This window comes from Schistocerca americana, unplaced genomic scaffold (genome assembly GCF_021461395.2).
Source record: "Schistocerca americana isolate TAMUIC-IGC-003095 unplaced genomic scaffold, iqSchAmer2.1 HiC_scaffold_689, whole genome shotgun sequence".
Classification (NCBI taxonomy): domain Eukaryota; kingdom Metazoa; phylum Arthropoda; class Insecta; order Orthoptera; family Acrididae; genus Schistocerca; species Schistocerca americana.
The window spans coordinates 54,967-71,039 of record NW_025726444.1 but is presented as its reverse complement, the minus strand read 5'-3'; the positions used below and the strand labels follow the sequence as shown (position 1 = coordinate 71,039).

General features: G+C 50.9%; 21 non-coding genes across 21 annotated transcripts; all 21 read left to right on the top strand.

Annotated features, from left to right (window-relative positions):
* Positions 1 to 74: 74 nt before the first annotated feature.
* On the top strand, positions 75 to 149 carry Trnaa-ugc. Its single transcript has one exon. It is a non-coding gene; the product is annotated as a tRNA-Ala (tRNA).
* Positions 150 to 569: 420 nt separating this feature from the next.
* On the top strand, positions 570 to 642 carry Trnaa-agc. The gene has a single exon. It is a non-coding gene; the product is annotated as a tRNA-Ala (tRNA).
* Positions 643 to 1,659: 1,017 nt separating this feature from the next.
* Trnaa-ugc lies at positions 1,660 to 1,732 on the top strand. Its single transcript has one exon. It is a non-coding gene; the product is annotated as a tRNA-Ala (tRNA).
* Positions 1,733 to 2,151: 419 nt separating this feature from the next.
* Positions 2,152 to 2,224, top strand: Trnaa-agc. The gene has a single exon. It is a non-coding gene; the product is annotated as a tRNA-Ala (tRNA).
* Positions 2,225 to 3,240: 1,016 nt separating this feature from the next.
* On the top strand, positions 3,241 to 3,313 carry Trnaa-ugc. Its single transcript has one exon. It is a non-coding gene; the product is annotated as a tRNA-Ala (tRNA).
* Positions 3,314 to 3,720: 407 nt separating this feature from the next.
* On the top strand, positions 3,721 to 3,793 carry Trnaa-agc. The gene has a single exon. It is a non-coding gene; the product is annotated as a tRNA-Ala (tRNA).
* A 1,013-nt stretch (positions 3,794 to 4,806) lies between these two features.
* Trnaa-ugc lies at positions 4,807 to 4,879 on the top strand. The gene has a single exon. It is a non-coding gene; the product is annotated as a tRNA-Ala (tRNA).
* Positions 4,880 to 5,284: 405 nt separating this feature from the next.
* Trnaa-agc lies at positions 5,285 to 5,357 on the top strand. The gene has a single exon. It is a non-coding gene; the product is annotated as a tRNA-Ala (tRNA).
* Positions 5,358 to 6,370: 1,013 nt separating this feature from the next.
* Positions 6,371 to 6,443, top strand: Trnaa-ugc. Its single transcript has one exon. It is a non-coding gene; the product is annotated as a tRNA-Ala (tRNA).
* Positions 6,444 to 6,848: 405 nt separating this feature from the next.
* On the top strand, positions 6,849 to 6,921 carry Trnaa-agc. Its single transcript has one exon. It is a non-coding gene; the product is annotated as a tRNA-Ala (tRNA).
* A 1,013-nt stretch (positions 6,922 to 7,934) lies between these two features.
* On the top strand, positions 7,935 to 8,007 carry Trnaa-ugc. The gene has a single exon. It is a non-coding gene; the product is annotated as a tRNA-Ala (tRNA).
* A 416-nt stretch (positions 8,008 to 8,423) lies between these two features.
* On the top strand, positions 8,424 to 8,496 carry Trnaa-agc. The gene has a single exon. It is a non-coding gene; the product is annotated as a tRNA-Ala (tRNA).
* Positions 8,497 to 9,509: 1,013 nt separating this feature from the next.
* On the top strand, positions 9,510 to 9,582 carry Trnaa-ugc. Its single transcript has one exon. It is a non-coding gene; the product is annotated as a tRNA-Ala (tRNA).
* A 416-nt stretch (positions 9,583 to 9,998) lies between these two features.
* Positions 9,999 to 10,071, top strand: Trnaa-agc. Its single transcript has one exon. It is a non-coding gene; the product is annotated as a tRNA-Ala (tRNA).
* Positions 10,072 to 11,084: 1,013 nt separating this feature from the next.
* Trnaa-ugc lies at positions 11,085 to 11,157 on the top strand. Its single transcript has one exon. It is a non-coding gene; the product is annotated as a tRNA-Ala (tRNA).
* Positions 11,158 to 11,562: 405 nt separating this feature from the next.
* On the top strand, positions 11,563 to 11,635 carry Trnaa-agc. Its single transcript has one exon. It is a non-coding gene; the product is annotated as a tRNA-Ala (tRNA).
* A 1,013-nt stretch (positions 11,636 to 12,648) lies between these two features.
* Trnaa-ugc lies at positions 12,649 to 12,721 on the top strand. Its single transcript has one exon. It is a non-coding gene; the product is annotated as a tRNA-Ala (tRNA).
* Positions 12,722 to 13,126: 405 nt separating this feature from the next.
* Trnaa-agc lies at positions 13,127 to 13,199 on the top strand. Its single transcript has one exon. It is a non-coding gene; the product is annotated as a tRNA-Ala (tRNA).
* Positions 13,200 to 14,212: 1,013 nt separating this feature from the next.
* Positions 14,213 to 14,285, top strand: Trnaa-ugc. The gene has a single exon. It is a non-coding gene; the product is annotated as a tRNA-Ala (tRNA).
* A 405-nt stretch (positions 14,286 to 14,690) lies between these two features.
* On the top strand, positions 14,691 to 14,763 carry Trnaa-agc. Its single transcript has one exon. It is a non-coding gene; the product is annotated as a tRNA-Ala (tRNA).
* A 1,013-nt stretch (positions 14,764 to 15,776) lies between these two features.
* On the top strand, positions 15,777 to 15,849 carry Trnaa-ugc. The gene has a single exon. It is a non-coding gene; the product is annotated as a tRNA-Ala (tRNA).
* Positions 15,850 to 16,073: the final 224 nt, after the last annotated feature.

The window sequence follows — 16,073 nt, the reverse complement described above, 5'->3', positions numbered from 1 at the left end:
TAACCAACCAACCATCGCGTCCGTGCACATAAGAGTAGCAAAGAACGGAGATCAGCGCAGCTTGCCTTGTGCTTGGGGGCGTAGCTCAGTTGGTAGAGCGTTCGCTTTGCATGTGAAAGGTCCCGGGTTCACAAGCCCCGGCGCCTCCATGTTTTGTGGTCAGTGCGTGGTAAGTGTTGGTCGCGGCGAGCCTAAAGGCACGCAAGATGTTGCAAAGCCAGCGTCACAGACTCGTATACTGACGTAAGGAGAGCAAAGACGTAAATGTGAGGACCGGCTGTTGTCGAGGTGTCATCGAGTGCAAATCTGCCTTAGGTATAACGGCCTAACCTCAATGAAGTCTAGAGATTGGACAACACGTTCGTCTACCTCAGGAGCGTTGGCCGAAACGCTATTTTCGACGTCGTGCGTGCCACTTTGATTTTGGCCAACTACGATTCGATACAGAATGCAGGAAACCTGAAAGACAACCCTCACGGACACATTGAGAGTAGTGTTTGTCAGCGGAATAATGGGAGTGCAAGGGTCTGTGTCATTGATATGGCTGTATGTAGCGCAGTTCGTCAGCAGGGGGCGTAGCTCAGATGGTAGAGCGCTCGCTTAGCATGCGAGAGGTACTGGGATCGATACCCAGCGCCTCCAGAATTTTTAACACACCAACATGCGCACACTGCCATGCAAGTGGAATAATACACAGCCAGAAAATGGGTCAAGGCAGATACGAGCCAACGATTAGCAAGCCACAATTGGCAAGGTGCTGTAATGCGCACGAAGCACCCTCCTCCCACCACTACACTTAATTTAGAAACAGTACAAGTGTTCCCATAAGATTCTCAAACCTATGTCGCAAAGATCAGCCTTGCGCCGAATTCACAAAAATCCCACTGCACATTCCAATTCTTGACGTGCAGTCGGCTGCTACTGGTGTTGCTAGTTGTGACTGCTGATGACAGATGCCGTAGCAATCAATTCATGGAGTGAGGTTGTATGTTTTGCGATACTCTGTCTCTGACAAGCAAGCAGAGGTGACATAGGCGCGAACACAGGAAGCTTGCAGCCCTCGCTGCCTGCAGACACCGAACAGCCACAGTAGGAGGGCGGCCTAAGTCGTAGGCGAAATGTGCTCATTCGCTTTGTGTGCGACGTCAAGCTCTAAATAAGGCTGTCACTAGCGTGAGCGTTGCGTGAGCGTCGTGTAAAGTCGGAAAAGTCGTCTGCGTGGGTGAGTGCCATGTTTGGGGAGCGTTTCGTAGTTTGCGCAGTGCAATGGAGACGCGAAAGTTGTTGTGGCCCAGTCTTTTGCAGTTGGACGACAAGAGTGGTACACAGTAGTAAAGTGCGAGGCAGTGAGTTGGCATGAACAGTCGAGTGCACAATGGGTCTTCAGATGTGCTTTGTTACCTCAGGTGCTGTGTGATTGTCGACATGGAGTGAAAAACGGAGCAACTTGTGACTGTCCCTTCAATTTAAGACGTTAAAAAACGGACGGAATTTGCAGTCGTAATACCAGAGCATCGAAACTACTTGGAACTCTTGCGTATGTGAACGTGTCCGCGCCTTTGTACTCTGGTCCCCTTCACCCCTGCAAACCAACCAACCATCGCGTCCGTGCACATAAGAGTAGCAAAGAACGGAGATCAGCGCAGCTTGCTTGTGCTTGGGGGCGTAGCTCAGTTGGTAGACGGTTCGCTTTGCATGTGAAAGGTCCCGGGTTCAAGCCCCGGCGCCTCCATGTTTTGTGGTCAGTGCGTGGTAAGTGTTGGTCCGCGGCGAGCCTAAAGGCACGCAAGATGTTGCAAAGCCAGCGTCACAGACTCGTATACTGACGTAAGGAGAGCAAGACGTAAATGTGAGGACCGGCTGTTGTCGAGGTGTCATCGAGTGCAAATCTGCCTTAGGTATAACGGCCTAACCTCAATGAAGTCTAGAGAGTGGACAACACGTTCGTCTACCTCAGAGCGTTGGCCGAACGCTATTTTCGACGTCGTGCCGTGCCACTTTGATTTTGGCCAACTACGATTCGATACAGAATGCAGGAAACCTGAAAGACACCCTCACGGGACACATTGAGAGTAGTGGTTGTCAGCGGAATAATGGGAGTGCAAGGGTCTGTGTCATTGATATGGCTGTATGTAGCGCAGTTCGTCAGCAGGGGGCGTAGCTCAGATGGTAGAGCGCTCGCTTAGCATGCGAGAGGTACTGGGATCGATACCCAGCGCCTCCAGAATTTTTAACACACCAACATGCGCACACTGCCATGCAAGTGGAATAATACACAGCCAGAAAATGTGTCAAGGCAGATACGAGCCAACGATTAGCAGCCACAATTGGCAAGCGTGCTGTAATGCGCACGAAGCACCCTCCTCCCACCACTACACTTAATTTAGAAACAGTACAAGTGTTCCCATAAGATTCTCAAACCTATGTCGCAAAGATCAGCCTTGCGCCGAATTCACAAAAATCCCACTGCACATTCCAATTCTTGACGTGCAGTCGGCTGCTACTGGTGTTGCTAGTTGTGACTGCTGATGACAGATGCCGTAGCAATCAATTCATGGAGTGAGTTGTATGTTTTGCGATACTCTGTCTCTGACAAGCAAGCAGAGGTGACATAGGCGCCGAACACAGGAAGCTTGCAGCCCCTCGCTGCCTGCAGACACCGAACAGCCACAGTAGGAGGGGCGGCCTAAGTCGTAGGCGAAATGTGCTCATTCGCTTGTGTGCGACGTCAAGCTCTAAATAAGGCTGTCACTAGCGTGAGCGTTGCGTGAGCGTCGTGTAAAGTCGGAAAAGTCGTCTGCGTGGGTGAGTGCCATGTTTGGGGAGCGTTTCGTAGTTTTGCGCAGTGCAATGGAGACGCGGAAAGTTGTTGTGGCCCAGTCTTTTGCAGTTGGACGACAAGAGTGGTACACAGTAGTAAAGTGCGAAGCAGTGAGTTGGCATGAACAGTCGAGTGCACAATGGGTCTTCAGATGTGCTTGTTACCTCAGGTGCTGTGTGATTGTCGACATGGAGTGAAAACGGAGCAACTTGTGACTGTCCCTTCAATTTAAGACGTTAAAACGGACGGAATTTGCAGTCGTAATACCAGAGCATCGAAACTACTTGGAACTCTTGCGTATGTGAACGTGTCCGCGCCTTTGTACTCTGGTCCCCTTCACCCCTGCAAACCAACCAACCATCGTGTCCGTGCACATAAGAGTAGCAAAGAACGGAGAACAGCGCAGCTTGGTTGTGCTTGGGGGCGTAGCTCAGTTGGTAGAGCGTTCGCTTTGCATGTGAAAGGTCCCGGGTTCAAGCCCCGGCGCCTCCATGTTTTGTGGTAAGTGTTGGTCGCGGCGAGCCTAAAGGGCACGCAAGATGTTGCAAAGCCAGCGTCACAGACTCGTATACTGACGTAAGGAGAGCAAGACGTAAATGTGAGGACCGGCTGTTGTCGAGGTGTCATCGAGTGCAAATCTGCCTTAGGTATAACGGCCTAACCTCAATGAAGTCTAGAGAGTGGACAAACACGTTCGTCTACCTCAGAGCGTTGGCCGAACGCTATTTTCGACGTCGTGCGTGCCACTTTGATTTTGGCCAACTACGATTCGATACAGAATGCAGGAAACCTGAAAGACACCCTCACGGACACATTGAGAGTAGTGTTTGTCAGCGGAATAATGGGAGTGCAAGGGTCTGTGTCATTGATATGGCTGTATGTAGCGCAGTTCGTCAGCAGGGGGCGTAGCTCAGATGGTAGAGCGCTCGCTTAGCATGCGAGAGGTACTGGGATCGATACCCAGCGCCTCCAGAATTTTTAACACACCAACATGCGCACACTGCCATGCAAGTGGAATAATACACAGCCAGAAAATGTGTCAAGGCAGATACGAGCCAACGATTAGCAGCCACAATTGGCAAGCGTGCTGTAATGCGCACGAAGCACCCTCCTCCCACCACTACACTTAATTTAGAAACAGTACAAGTGTTCCCATAAGATTCTCAAACTATGTCGCAAAGATCAGCCTTGCGCCGAATTCACAAAAAATCCCACTGCACATTCCAATTCTTGACGTGCAGTCGGCTGCTACTGGTGTTGCTAGTTGTGACTGCTGATGACAGATGCCGTAGCAATCAATTCATGGAGTGAGTTGTATGTTTTGCGATACTCTGTCTCTGACAAGCAAGCAGAGGTGACATAGGCGCGAACACAGGAAGCTTGCAGCCCCTCGCTGCCTGCAGACACCGAACAGCCACAGTAGGAGGGCGGCCTAAGTCGTAGGCGAAATGTGCTCATTCGCTTGTGTGCGACGTCAAGCTCTAAATAAGGCTGTCACTAGCGTGAGCGTTGCGTGAGCGTCGTGTAAAGTCGGAAAAGTCGTCTGCGTGGGTGAGTGCCATGTTTGGGGAGCGTTTCGTAGTTTGCGCAGTGCAATGGAGACGCGGAAAGTTGTTGTGGCCCAGTCTTTTGCAGTTGGACGACAAGAGTGGTACACAGTAGTAAAGTGCGAAGCAGTGAGTTGGCATGAACAGTCGAGTGCACAATGGGTCTTCAGATGTGCTTGTTACCTCAGGTGCTGTGTGATTGTCGACATGGAGTGAAAACGGAGCAACTTGTGACTGTCCCTTCAATTTAAGACGTTAAAAACGGACGGAATTTGCAGTCGTAATACCAGAGCATCGAAACTACTTGGAACTCTTGCGTATGTGAACGTGTCCGCGCCTTTGTACTCTGGTCCCTTCACCCCTGCAAACCAACCAACCATCGTGTCCGTGCACATAAGAGTAGCAAAGAACGGAGAACAGCGCAGCTTGGTTGTGCTTGGGGGCGTAGCTCAGTTGGTAGAGCGTTCGCTTTGCATGTGAAAGGTCCCGGGTTCAAGCCCCGGCGCCTCCATGTTTTGTGGTAAGTGTTGGTCGCGGCGAGCCTAAAGGCACGCAAGATGTTGCAAAGCCAGCGTCACAGACTCGTATACTGACGTAAGGAGAGCAAGACGTAAATGTGAGGACCGGCTGTTGTCGAGGTGTCATCGAGTGCAAATCTGCCTTAGGTATAACGGCCTAACCTCAATGAAGTCTAGAGAGTGGACAACACGTTCGTCTACCTCAGAGCGTTGGCCGAACGCTATTTTCGACGTCGTGCGTGCCACTTTGATTTTGGCCAACTACGATTCGATACAGAATGCAGGAAACCTGAAAGACACCCTCACGGACACATTGAGAGTAGTGTTTGTCAGCGGAATAATGGGAGTGCAAGGGTCTGTGTCATTGATATGGCTGTATGTAGCGCAGTTCGTCAGCAGGGGGCGTAGCTCAGATGGTAGAGCGCTCGCTTAGCATGCGAGAGGTACTGGGATCGATACCCAGCGCCTCCAGAATTTTTAACACACCAACATGCGCACACTGCCATGCAAGTGGAATAATACACAGCCAGAAAATGTGTCAAGGCAGATACGAGCCAACGATTAGCAGCCACAATTGGCAAGCGTGCTGTAATGCGCACGAAGCACCCTCCTCCCACCACTACACTTAATTTAGAAACAGTACAAGTGTTCCCATAAGATTCTCAAACCTATGTCGCAAAGATCAGCCTTGCGCCGAATTCACAAAAATCCCACTGCACATTCCAATTCTTGACGTGCAGTCGGCTGCTACTGGTGTTGCTAGTTGTGACTGCTGATGACAGATGCCGTAGCAATCAATTCATGGAGTGAGTTGTATGTTTTGCGATACTCTGTCTCTGACAAGCAAGCAGAGGTGACATAGGCGCGAACACAGGAAGCTTGCAGCCCCTCGCTGCCTGCAGACACCGAACAGCCACAGTAGGAGGGCGGCCTAAGTCGTAGGCGAAATGTGCTCATTCGCTTGTGTGCGACGTCAAGCTCTAAATAAGGCTGTCACTAGCGTGAGCGTTGCGTGAGCGTCGTGTAAAGTCGGAAAAGTCGTCTGCGTGGGTGAGTGCCATGTTTGGGGAGCGTTTCGTAGTTTGCGCAGTGCAATGGAGACGCGGAAAGTTGTTGTGGCCCAGTCTTTTGCAGTTGGACGACAAGAGTGGTACACAGTAGTAAAGTGCGAGGCAGTGAGTTGGCATGAACAGTCGAGTGCACAATGGGTCTTCAGATGTGCTTGTTACCTCAGGTGCTGTGTGATTGTCGACATGGAGTGAAAACGGAGCAACTTGTGACTGTCCCTTCAATTTAAGACGTTAAAAACGGACGGAATTTGCAGTCGTAATACCAGAGCATCGAAACTACTTGGAACTCTTGCGTATGTGAACGTGTCCGCGCCTTTGTACTCTGGTCCCTTCACCCCTGCAAACCAACCAACCATCGTGTCCGTGCACATAAGAGTAGCAAAGAACGGAGAACAGCGCAGCTTGGTTGTGCTTGGGGGCGTAGCTCAGTTGGTAGAGCGTTCGCTTTGCATGTGAAAGGTCCCGGGTTCAAGCCCCGGCGCCTCCATGTTTTGTGGTAAGTGTTGGTCGCGGCGAGCCTAAAGGCACGCAAGATGTTGCAAAGCCAGCGTCACAGACTCGTATACTGACGTAAGGAGAGCAAGACGTAAATGTGAGGACCGGCTGTTGTCGAGGTGTCATCGAGTGCAAATCTGCCTTAGGTATAACGGCCTAACCTCAATGAAGTCTAGAGAGTGGACAACACGTTCGTCTACCTCAGAGCGTTGGCCGAACGCTATTTTCGACGTCGTGCGTGCCACTTTGATTTTGGCCAACTACGATTCGATACAGAATGCAGGAAACCTGAAAGACACCCTCACGGACACATTGAGAGTAGTGTTTGTCAGCGGAATAATGGGAGTGCAAGGGTCTGTGTCATTGATATGGCTGTATGTAGCGCAGTTCGTCAGCAGGGGGCGTAGCTCAGATGGTAGAGCGCTCGCTTAGCATGCGAGAGGTACTGGGATCGATACCCAGCGCCTCCAGAATTTTTAACACACCAACATGCGCACACTGCCATGCAAGTGGAATAATACACAGCCAGAAAATGTGTCAAGGCAGATACGAGCCAACGATTAGCAGCCACAATTGGCAAGCGTGCTGTAATGCGCACGAAGCACCCTCCTCCCACCACTACACTTAATTTAGAAACAGTACAAGTGTTCCCATAAGATTCTCAAACCTATGTCGCAAAGATCAGCCTTGCGCCGAATTCACAAAAATCCCACTGCACATTCCAATTCTTGACGTGCAGTCGGCTGCTACTGGTGTTGCTAGTTGTGACTGCTGATGACAGATGCCGTAGCAATCAATTCATGGAGTGAGTTGTATGTTTTGCGATACTCTGTCTCTGACAAGCAAGCAGAGGTGACATAGGCGCGAACACAGGAAGCTTGCAGCCCCTCGCTGCCTGCAGACACCGAACAGCCACAGTAGGAGGGCGGCCTAAGTCGTAGGCGAAATGTGCTCATTCGCTTGTGTGCGACGTCAAGCTCTAAATAAGGCTGTCACTAGCGTGAGCGTTGCGTGAGCGTCGTGTAAAGTCGGAAAAGTCGTCTGCGTGGGTGAGTGCCATGTTTGGGGAGCGTTTCGTAGTTTGCGCAGTGCAATGGAGACGCGGAAAGTTGTTGTGGCCCAGTCTTTTGCAGTTGGACGACAAGAGTGGTACACAGTAGTAAAGTGCGAGGCAGTGAGTTGGCATGAACAGTCGAGTGCACAATGGGTCTTCAGATGTGCTTGTTACCTCAGGTGCTGTGTGATTGTCGACATGGAGTGAAAACGGAGCAACTTGTGACTGTCCCTTCAATTTAAGACGTTAAAAACGGACGGAATTTGCAGTCGTAATACCAGAGCATCGAAACTACTTGGAACTCTTGCGTATGTGAACGTGTCCGCGCCTTTGTACTCTGGTCCCTTCACCCCTGCAAACCAACCAACCATCGCGTCCGTGCACATAAGAGTAGCAAAGAACGGAGATCAGCGCAGCTTGCTTGTGCTTGGGGGCGTAGCTCAGTTGGTAGAGCGTTCGCTTTGCATGTGAAAGGTCCCGGGTTCAAGCCCCGGCGCCTCCATGTTTTGTGGTCAGTGCGTGGTAAGTGTTGGTCGCGGCGAGCCTAAAGGCACGCAAGATGTTGCAAAGCCAGCGTCACAGACTCGTATACTGACGTAAGGAGAGCAAGACGTAAATGTGAGGACCGGCTGTTGTCGAGGTGTCATCGAGTGCAAATCTGCCTTAGGTATAACGGCCTAACCTCAATGAAGTCTAGAGAGTGGACAACACGTTCGTCTACCTCAGAGCGTTGGCCGAACGCTATTTTCGACGTCGTGCGTGCCACTTTGATTTTGGCCAACTACGATTCGATACAGAATGCAGGAAACCTGAAAGACACCCTCACGGACACATTGAGAGTAGTGTTTGTCAGCGGAATAATGGGAGTGCAAGGGTCTGTGTCATTGATATGGCTGTATGTAGCGCAGTTCGTCAGCAGGGGGCGTAGCTCAGATGGTAGAGCGCTCGCTTAGCATGCGAGAGGTACTGGGATCGATACCCAGCGCCTCCAGAATTTTTAACACACCAACATGCGCACACTGCCATGCAAGTGGAATAATACACAGCCAGAAAATGGGTCAAGGCAGATACGAGCCAACGATTAGCAGCCACAATTGGCAAGCGTGCTGTAATGCGCACGAAGCACCCTCCTCCCACCACTACACTTAATTTAGAAACAGTACAAGTGTTCCCATAAGATTCTCAAACCTATGTCGCAAAGATCAGCCTTGCGCCGAATTCACAAAAATCCCACTGCACATTCCAATTCTTGACGTGCAGTCGGCTGCTACTGGTGTTGCTAGTTGTGACTGCTGATGACAGATGCCGTAGCAATCAATTCATGGAGTGAGTTGTATGTTTTGCGATACTCTGTCTCTGACAAGCAAGCAGAGGTGACATAGGCGCGAACACAGGAAGCTTGCAGCCCCTCGCTGCCTGCAGACACCGAACAGCCACAGTAGGAGGGCGGCCTAAGTCGTAGGCGAAATGTGCTCATTCGCTTGTGTGCGACGTCAAGCTCTAAATAAGGCTGTCACTAGCGTGAGCGTTGCGTGAGCGTCGTGTAAAGTCGGAAAAGTCGTCTGCGTGGGTGAGTGCCATGTTTGGGGAGCGTTTCGTAGTTTGCGCAGTGCAATGGAGACGCGGAAAGTTGTTGTGGCCCAGTCTTTTGCAGTTGGACGACAAGAGTGGTACACAGTAGTAAAGTGCGAGGCAGTGAGTTGGCATGAACAGTCGAGTGCACAATGGGTCTTCAGATGTGCTTGTTACCTCAGGTGCTGTGTGATTGTCGACATGGAGTGAAAACGGAGCAACTTGTGACTGTCCCTTCAATTTAAGACGTTAAAAACGGACGGAATTTGCAGTCGTAATACCAGAGCATCGAAACTACTTGGAACTCTTGCGTATGTGAACGTGTCCGCGCCTTTGTACTCTGGTCCCTTCACCCCTGCAAACCAACCAACCATCGCGTCCGTGCACATAAGAGTAGCAAAGAACGGAGATCAGCGCAGCTTGCTTGTGCTTGGGGGCGTAGCTCAGTTGGTAGAGCGTTCGCTTTGCATGTGAAAGGTCCCGGGTTCAAGCCCCGGCGCCTCCATGTTTTGTGGTCAGTGCGTGGTAAGTGTTGGTCGCGGCGAGCCTAAAGGCACGCAAGATGTTGCAAAGCCAGCGTCACAGACTCGTATACTGACGTAAGGAGAGCAAGACGTAAATGTGAGGACCGGCTGTTGTCGAGGTGTCATCGAGTGCAAATCTGCCTTAGGTATAACGGCCTAACCTCAATGAAGTCTAGAGAGTGGACAACACGTTCGTCTACCTCAGAGCGTTGGCCGAACGCTATTTTCGACGTCGTGCGTGCCACTTTGATTTTGGCCAACTACGATTCGATACAGAATGCAGGAAACCTGAAAGACACCCTCACGGACACATTGAGAGTAGTGTTTGTCAGCGGAATAATGGGAGTGCAAGGGTCTGTGTCATTGATATGGCTGTATGTAGCGCAGTTCGTCAGCAGGGGGCGTAGCTCAGATGGTAGAGCGCTCGCTTAGCATGCGAGAGGTACTGGGATCGATACCCAGCGCCTCCAGAATTTTTAACACACCAACATGCGCACACTGCCATGCAAGTGGAATAATACACAGCCAGAAAATGTGTCAAGGCAGATACGAGCCAACGATTAGCAGCCACAATTGGCAAGCGTGCTGTAATGCGCACGAAGCACCCTCCTCCCACCACTACACTTAATTTAGAAACAGTACAAGTGTTCCCATAAGATTCTCAAACCTATGTCGCAAAGATCAGCCTTGCGCCGAATTCACAAAAATCCCACTGCACATTCCAATTCTTGACGTGCAGTCGGCTGCTACTGGTGTTGCTAGTTGTGACTGCTGATGACAGATGCCGTAGCAATCAATTCATGGAGTGAGTTGTATGTTTTGCGATACTCTGTCTCTGACAAGCAAGCAGAGGTGACATAGGCGCGAACACAGGAAGCTTGCAGCCCCTCGCTGCCTGCAGACACCGAACAGCCACAGTAGGAGGGCGGCCTAAGTCGTAGGCGAAATGTGCTCATTCGCTTGTGTGCGACGTCAAGCTCTAAATAAGGCTGTCACTAGCGTGAGCGTTGCGTGAGCGTCGTGTAAAGTCGGAAAAGTCGTCTGCGTGGGTGAGTGCCATGTTTGGGGAGCGTTTCGTAGTTTGCGCAGTGCAATGGAGACGCGGAAAGTTGTTGTGGCCCAGTCTTTTGCAGTTGGACGACAAGAGTGGTACACAGTAGTAAAGTGCGAAGCAGTGAGTTGGCATGAACAGTCGAGTGCACAATGGGTCTTCAGATGTGCTTGTTACCTCAGGTGCTGTGTGATTGTCGACATGGAGTGAAAACGGAGCAACTTGTGACTGTCCCTTCAATTTAAGACGTTAAAAACGGACGGAATTTGCAGTCGTAATACCAGAGCATCGAAACTACTTGGAACTCTTGCGTATGTGAACGTGTCCGCGCCTTTGTACTCTGGTCCCTTCACCCCTGCAAACCAACCAACCATCGTGTCCGTGCACATAAGAGTAGCAAAGAACGGAGAACAGCGCAGCTTGGTTGTGCTTGGGGGCGTAGCTCAGTTGGTAGAGCGTTCGCTTTGCATGTGAAAGGTCCCGGGTTCAAGCCCCGGCGCCTCCATGTTTTGTGGTAAGTGTTGGTCGCGGCGAGCCTAAAGGCACGCAAGATGTTGCAAAGCCAGCGTCACAGACTCGTATACTGACGTAAGGAGAGCAAGACGTAAATGTGAGGACCGGCTGTTGTCGAGGTGTCATCGAGTGCAAATCTGCCTTAGGTATAACGGCCTAACCTCAATGAAGTCTAGAGAGTGGACAACACGTTCGTCTACCTCAGAGCGTTGGCCGAACGCTATTTTCGACGTCGTGCGTGCCACTTTGATTTTGGCCAACTACGATTCGATACAGAATGCAGGAAACCTGAAAGACACCCTCACGGACACATTGAGAGTAGTGTTTGTCAGCGGAATAATGGGAGTGCAAGGGTCTGTGTCATTGATATGGCTGTATGTAGCGCAGTTCGTCAGCAGGGGGCGTAGCTCAGATGGTAGAGCGCTCGCTTAGCATGCGAGAGGTACTGGGATCGATACCCAGCGCCTCCAGAATTTTTAACACACCAACATGCGCACACTGCCATGCAAGTGGAATAATACACAGCCAGAAAATGTGTCAAGGCAGATACGAGCCAACGATTAGCAGCCACAATTGGCAAGCGTGCTGTAATGCGCACGAAGCACCCTCCTCCCACCACTACACTTAATTTAGAAACAGTACAAGTGTTCCCATAAGATTCTCAAACCTATGTCGCAAAGATCAGCCTTGCGCCGAATTCACAAAAATCCCACTGCACATTCCAATTCTTGACGTGCAGTCGGCTGCTACTGGTGTTGCTAGTTGTGACTGCTGATGACAGATGCCGTAGCAATCAATTCATGGAGTGAGTTGTATGTTTTGCGATACTCTGTCTCTGACAAGCAAGCAGAGGTGACATAGGCGCGAACACAGGAAGCTTGCAGCCCCTCGCTGCCTGCAGACACCGAACAGCCACAGTAGGAGGGCGGCCTAAGTCGTAGGCGAAATGTGCTCATTCGCTTGTGTGCGACGTCAAGCTCTAAATAAGGCTGTCACTAGCGTGAGCGTTGCGTGAGCGTCGTGTAAAGTCGGAAAAGTCGTCTGCGTGGGTGAGTGCCATGTTTGGGGAGCGTTTCGTAGTTTGCGCAGTGCAATGGAGACGCGGAAAGTTGTTGTGGCCCAGTCTTTTGCAGTTGGACGACAAGAGTGGTACACAGTAGTAAAGTGCGAAGCAGTGAGTTGGCATGAACAGTCGAGTGCACAATGGGTCTTCAGATGTGCTTGTTACCTCAGGTGCTGTGTGATTGTCGACATGGAGTGAAAACGGAGCAACTTGTGACTGTCCCTTCAATTTAAGACGTTAAAAACGGACGGAATTTGCAGTCGTAATACCAGAGCATCGAAACTACTTGGAACTCTTGCGTATGTGAACGTGTCCGCGCCTTTGTACTCTGGTCCCTTCACCCCTGCAAACCAACCAACCATCGTGTCCGTGCACATAAGAGTAGCAAAGAACGGAGAACAGCGCAGCTTGGTTGTGCTTGGGGGCGTAGCTCAGTTGGTAGAGCGTTCGCTTTGCATGTGAAAGGTCCCGGGTTCAAGCCCCGGCGCCTCCATGTTTTGTGGTAAGTGTTGGTCGCGGCGAGCCTAAAGGCACGCAAGATGTTGCAAAGCCAGCGTCACAGACTCGTATACTGACGTAAGGAGAGCAAGACGTAAATGTGAGGACCGGCTGTTGTCGAGGTGTCATCGAGTGCAAATCTGCCTTAGGTATAACGGCCTAACCTCAATGAAGTCTAGAGAGTGGACAACACGTTCGTCTACCTCAGAGCGTTGGCCGAACGCTATTTTCGACGTCGTGCGTGCCACTTTGATTTTGGCCAACTACGATTCGATACAGAATGCAGGAAACCTGAAAGACACCCTCACGGACACATTGAGAGTAGTGTTTGTCAGCGGAATAATGGGAGTGCAAGGGTCTGTGTCATTGATATGGCTGTATGTAGCGCAGTTCGTCAGCAGGGGGCGTAGCTCAGATGGTAGAGCGCTCGCTTAGCATGCGAGAGGTACTGGGATCGATACCCAGCGCCTCCAGAATTTTTAACACACCAACATGCGCACACTGCCATGCAAGTGGAATAATACACAGCCAGAAAATGTGTCAAGGCAGATACGAGCCAACGATTAGCAGCCACAATTGGCAAGCGTGCTGTAATGCGCACGAAGCACCCTCCTCCCACCACTACACTTAATTTAGAAACAGTACAAGTGTTCCCATAAGATTCTCAAACCTATGTCGCAAAGATCAGCCTTGCGCCGAATTCACAAAAATCCCACTGCACATTCCAATTCTTGACGTGCAGTCGGCTGCTACTGGTGTTGCTAGTTGTGACTGCTGATGACAGATGCCGTAGCAATCAATTCATGGAGTGAGTTGTATGTTTTGCGATACTCTGTCTCTGACAAGCAAGCAGAGGTGACATAGGCGCGAACACAGGAAGCTTGCAGCCCCTCGCTGCCTGCAGACACCGAACAGCCACAGTAGGAGGGCGGCCTAAGTCGTAGGCGAAATGTGCTCATTCGCTTGTGTGCGACGTCAAGCTCTAAATAAGGCTGTCACTAGCGTGAGCGTTGCGTGAGCGTCGTGTAAAGTCGGAAAAGTCGTCTGCGTGGGTGAGTGCCATGTTTGGGGAGCGTTTCGTAGTTTGCGCAGTGCAATGGAGACGCGGAAAGTTGTTGTGGCCCAGTCTTTTGCAGTTGGACGACAAGAGTGGTACACAGTAGTAAAGTGCGAGGCAGTGAGTTGGCATGAACAGTCGAGTGCACAATGGGTCTTCAGATGTGCTTGTTACCTCAGGTGCTGTGTGATTGTCGACATGGAGTGAAAACGGAGCAACTTGTGACTGTCCCTTCAATTTAAGACGTTAAAAACGGACGGAATTTGCAGTCGTAATACCAGAGCATCGAAACTACTTGGAACTCTTGCGTATGTGAACGTGTCCGCGCCTTTGTACTCTGGTCCCTTCACCCCTGCAAACCAACCAACCATCGTGTCCGTGCACATAAGAGTAGCAAAGAACGGAGAACAGCGCAGCTTGGTTGTGCTTGGGGGCGTAGCTCAGTTGGTAGAGCGTTCGCTTTGCATGTGAAAGGTCCCGGGTTCAAGCCCCGGCGCCTCCATGTTTTGTGGTAAGTGTTGGTCGCGGCGAGCCTAAAGGCACGCAAGATGTTGCAAAGCCAGCGTCACAGACTCGTATACTGACGTAAGGAGAGCAAGACGTAAATGTGAGGACCGGCTGTTGTCGAGGTGTCATCGAGTGCAAATCTGCCTTAGGTATAACGGCCTAACCTCAATGAAGTCTAGAGAGTGGACAACACGTTCGTCTACCTCAGAGCGTTGGCCGAACGCTATTTTCGACGTCGTGCGTGCCACTTTGATTTTGGCCAACTACGATTCGATACAGAATGCAGGAAACCTGAAAGACACCCTCACGGACACATTGAGAGTAGTGTTTGTCAGCGGAATAATGGGAGTGCAAGGGTCTGTGTCATTGATATGGCTGTATGTAGCGCAGTTCGTCAGCAGGGGGCGTAGCTCAGATGGTAGAGCGCTCGCTTAGCATGCGAGAGGTACTGGGATCGATACCCAGCGCCTCCAGAATTTTTAACACACCAACATGCGCACACTGCCATGCAAGTGGAATAATACACAGCCAGAAAATGTGTCAAGGCAGATACGAGCCAACGATTAGCAGCCACAATTGGCAAGCGTGCTGTAATGCGCACGAAGCACCCTCCTCCCACCACTACACTTAATTTAGAAACAGTACAAGTGTTCCCATAAGATTCTCAAACCTATGTCGCAAAGATCAGCCTTGCGCCGAATTCACAAAAATCCCACTGCACATTCCAATTCTTGACGTGCAGTCGGCTGCTACTGGTGTTGCTAGTTGTGACTGCTGATGACAGATGCCGTAGCAATCAATTCATGGAGTGAGTTGTATGTTTTGCGATACTCTGTCTCTGACAAGCAAGCAGAGGTGACATAGGCGCGAACACAGGAAGCTTGCAGCCCCTCGCTGCCTGCAGACACCGAACAGCCACAGTAGGAGGGCGGCCTAAGTCGTAGGCGAAATGTGCTCATTCGCTTGTGTGCGACGTCAAGCTCTAAATAAGGCTGTCACTAGCGTGAGCGTTGCGTGAGCGTCGTGTAAAGTCGGAAAAGTCGTCTGCGTGGGTGAGTGCCATGTTTGGGGAGCGTTTCGTAGTTTGCGCAGTGCAATGGAGACGCGGAAAGTTGTTGTGGCCCAGTCTTTTGCAGTTGGACGACAAGAGTGGTACACAGTAGTAAAGTGCGAGGCAGTGAGTTGGCATGAACAGTCGAGTGCACAATGGGTCTTCAGATGTGCTTGTTACCTCAGGTGCTGTGTGATTGTCGACATGGAGTGAAAACGGAGCAACTTGTGACTGTCCCTTCAATTTAAGACGTTAAAAACGGACGGAATTTGCAGTCGTAATACCAGAGCATCGAAACTACTTGGAACTCTTGCGTATGTGAACGTGTCCGCGCCTTTGTACTCTGGTCCCTTCACCCCTGCAAACCAACCAACCATCGTGTCCGTGCACATAAGAGTAGCAAAGAACGGAGAACAGCGCAGCTTGGTTGTGCTTGGGGGCGTAGCTCAGTTGGTAGAGCGTTCGCTTTGCATGTGAAAGGTCCCGGGTTCAAGCCCCGGCGCCTCCATGTTTTGTGGTAAGTGTTGGTCGCGGCGAGCCTAAAGGCACGCAAGATGTTGCAAAGCCAGCGTCACAGACTCGTATACTGACGTAAGGAGAGCAAGACGTAAATGTGAGGACCGGCTGTTGTCGAGGTGTCATCGAGTGCAAATCTGCCTTAGGTATAACGGCCTAACCTCAATGAAGTCTAGAGAGTGGACAACACGTTCGTCTACCTCAGAGCGTTGGCCG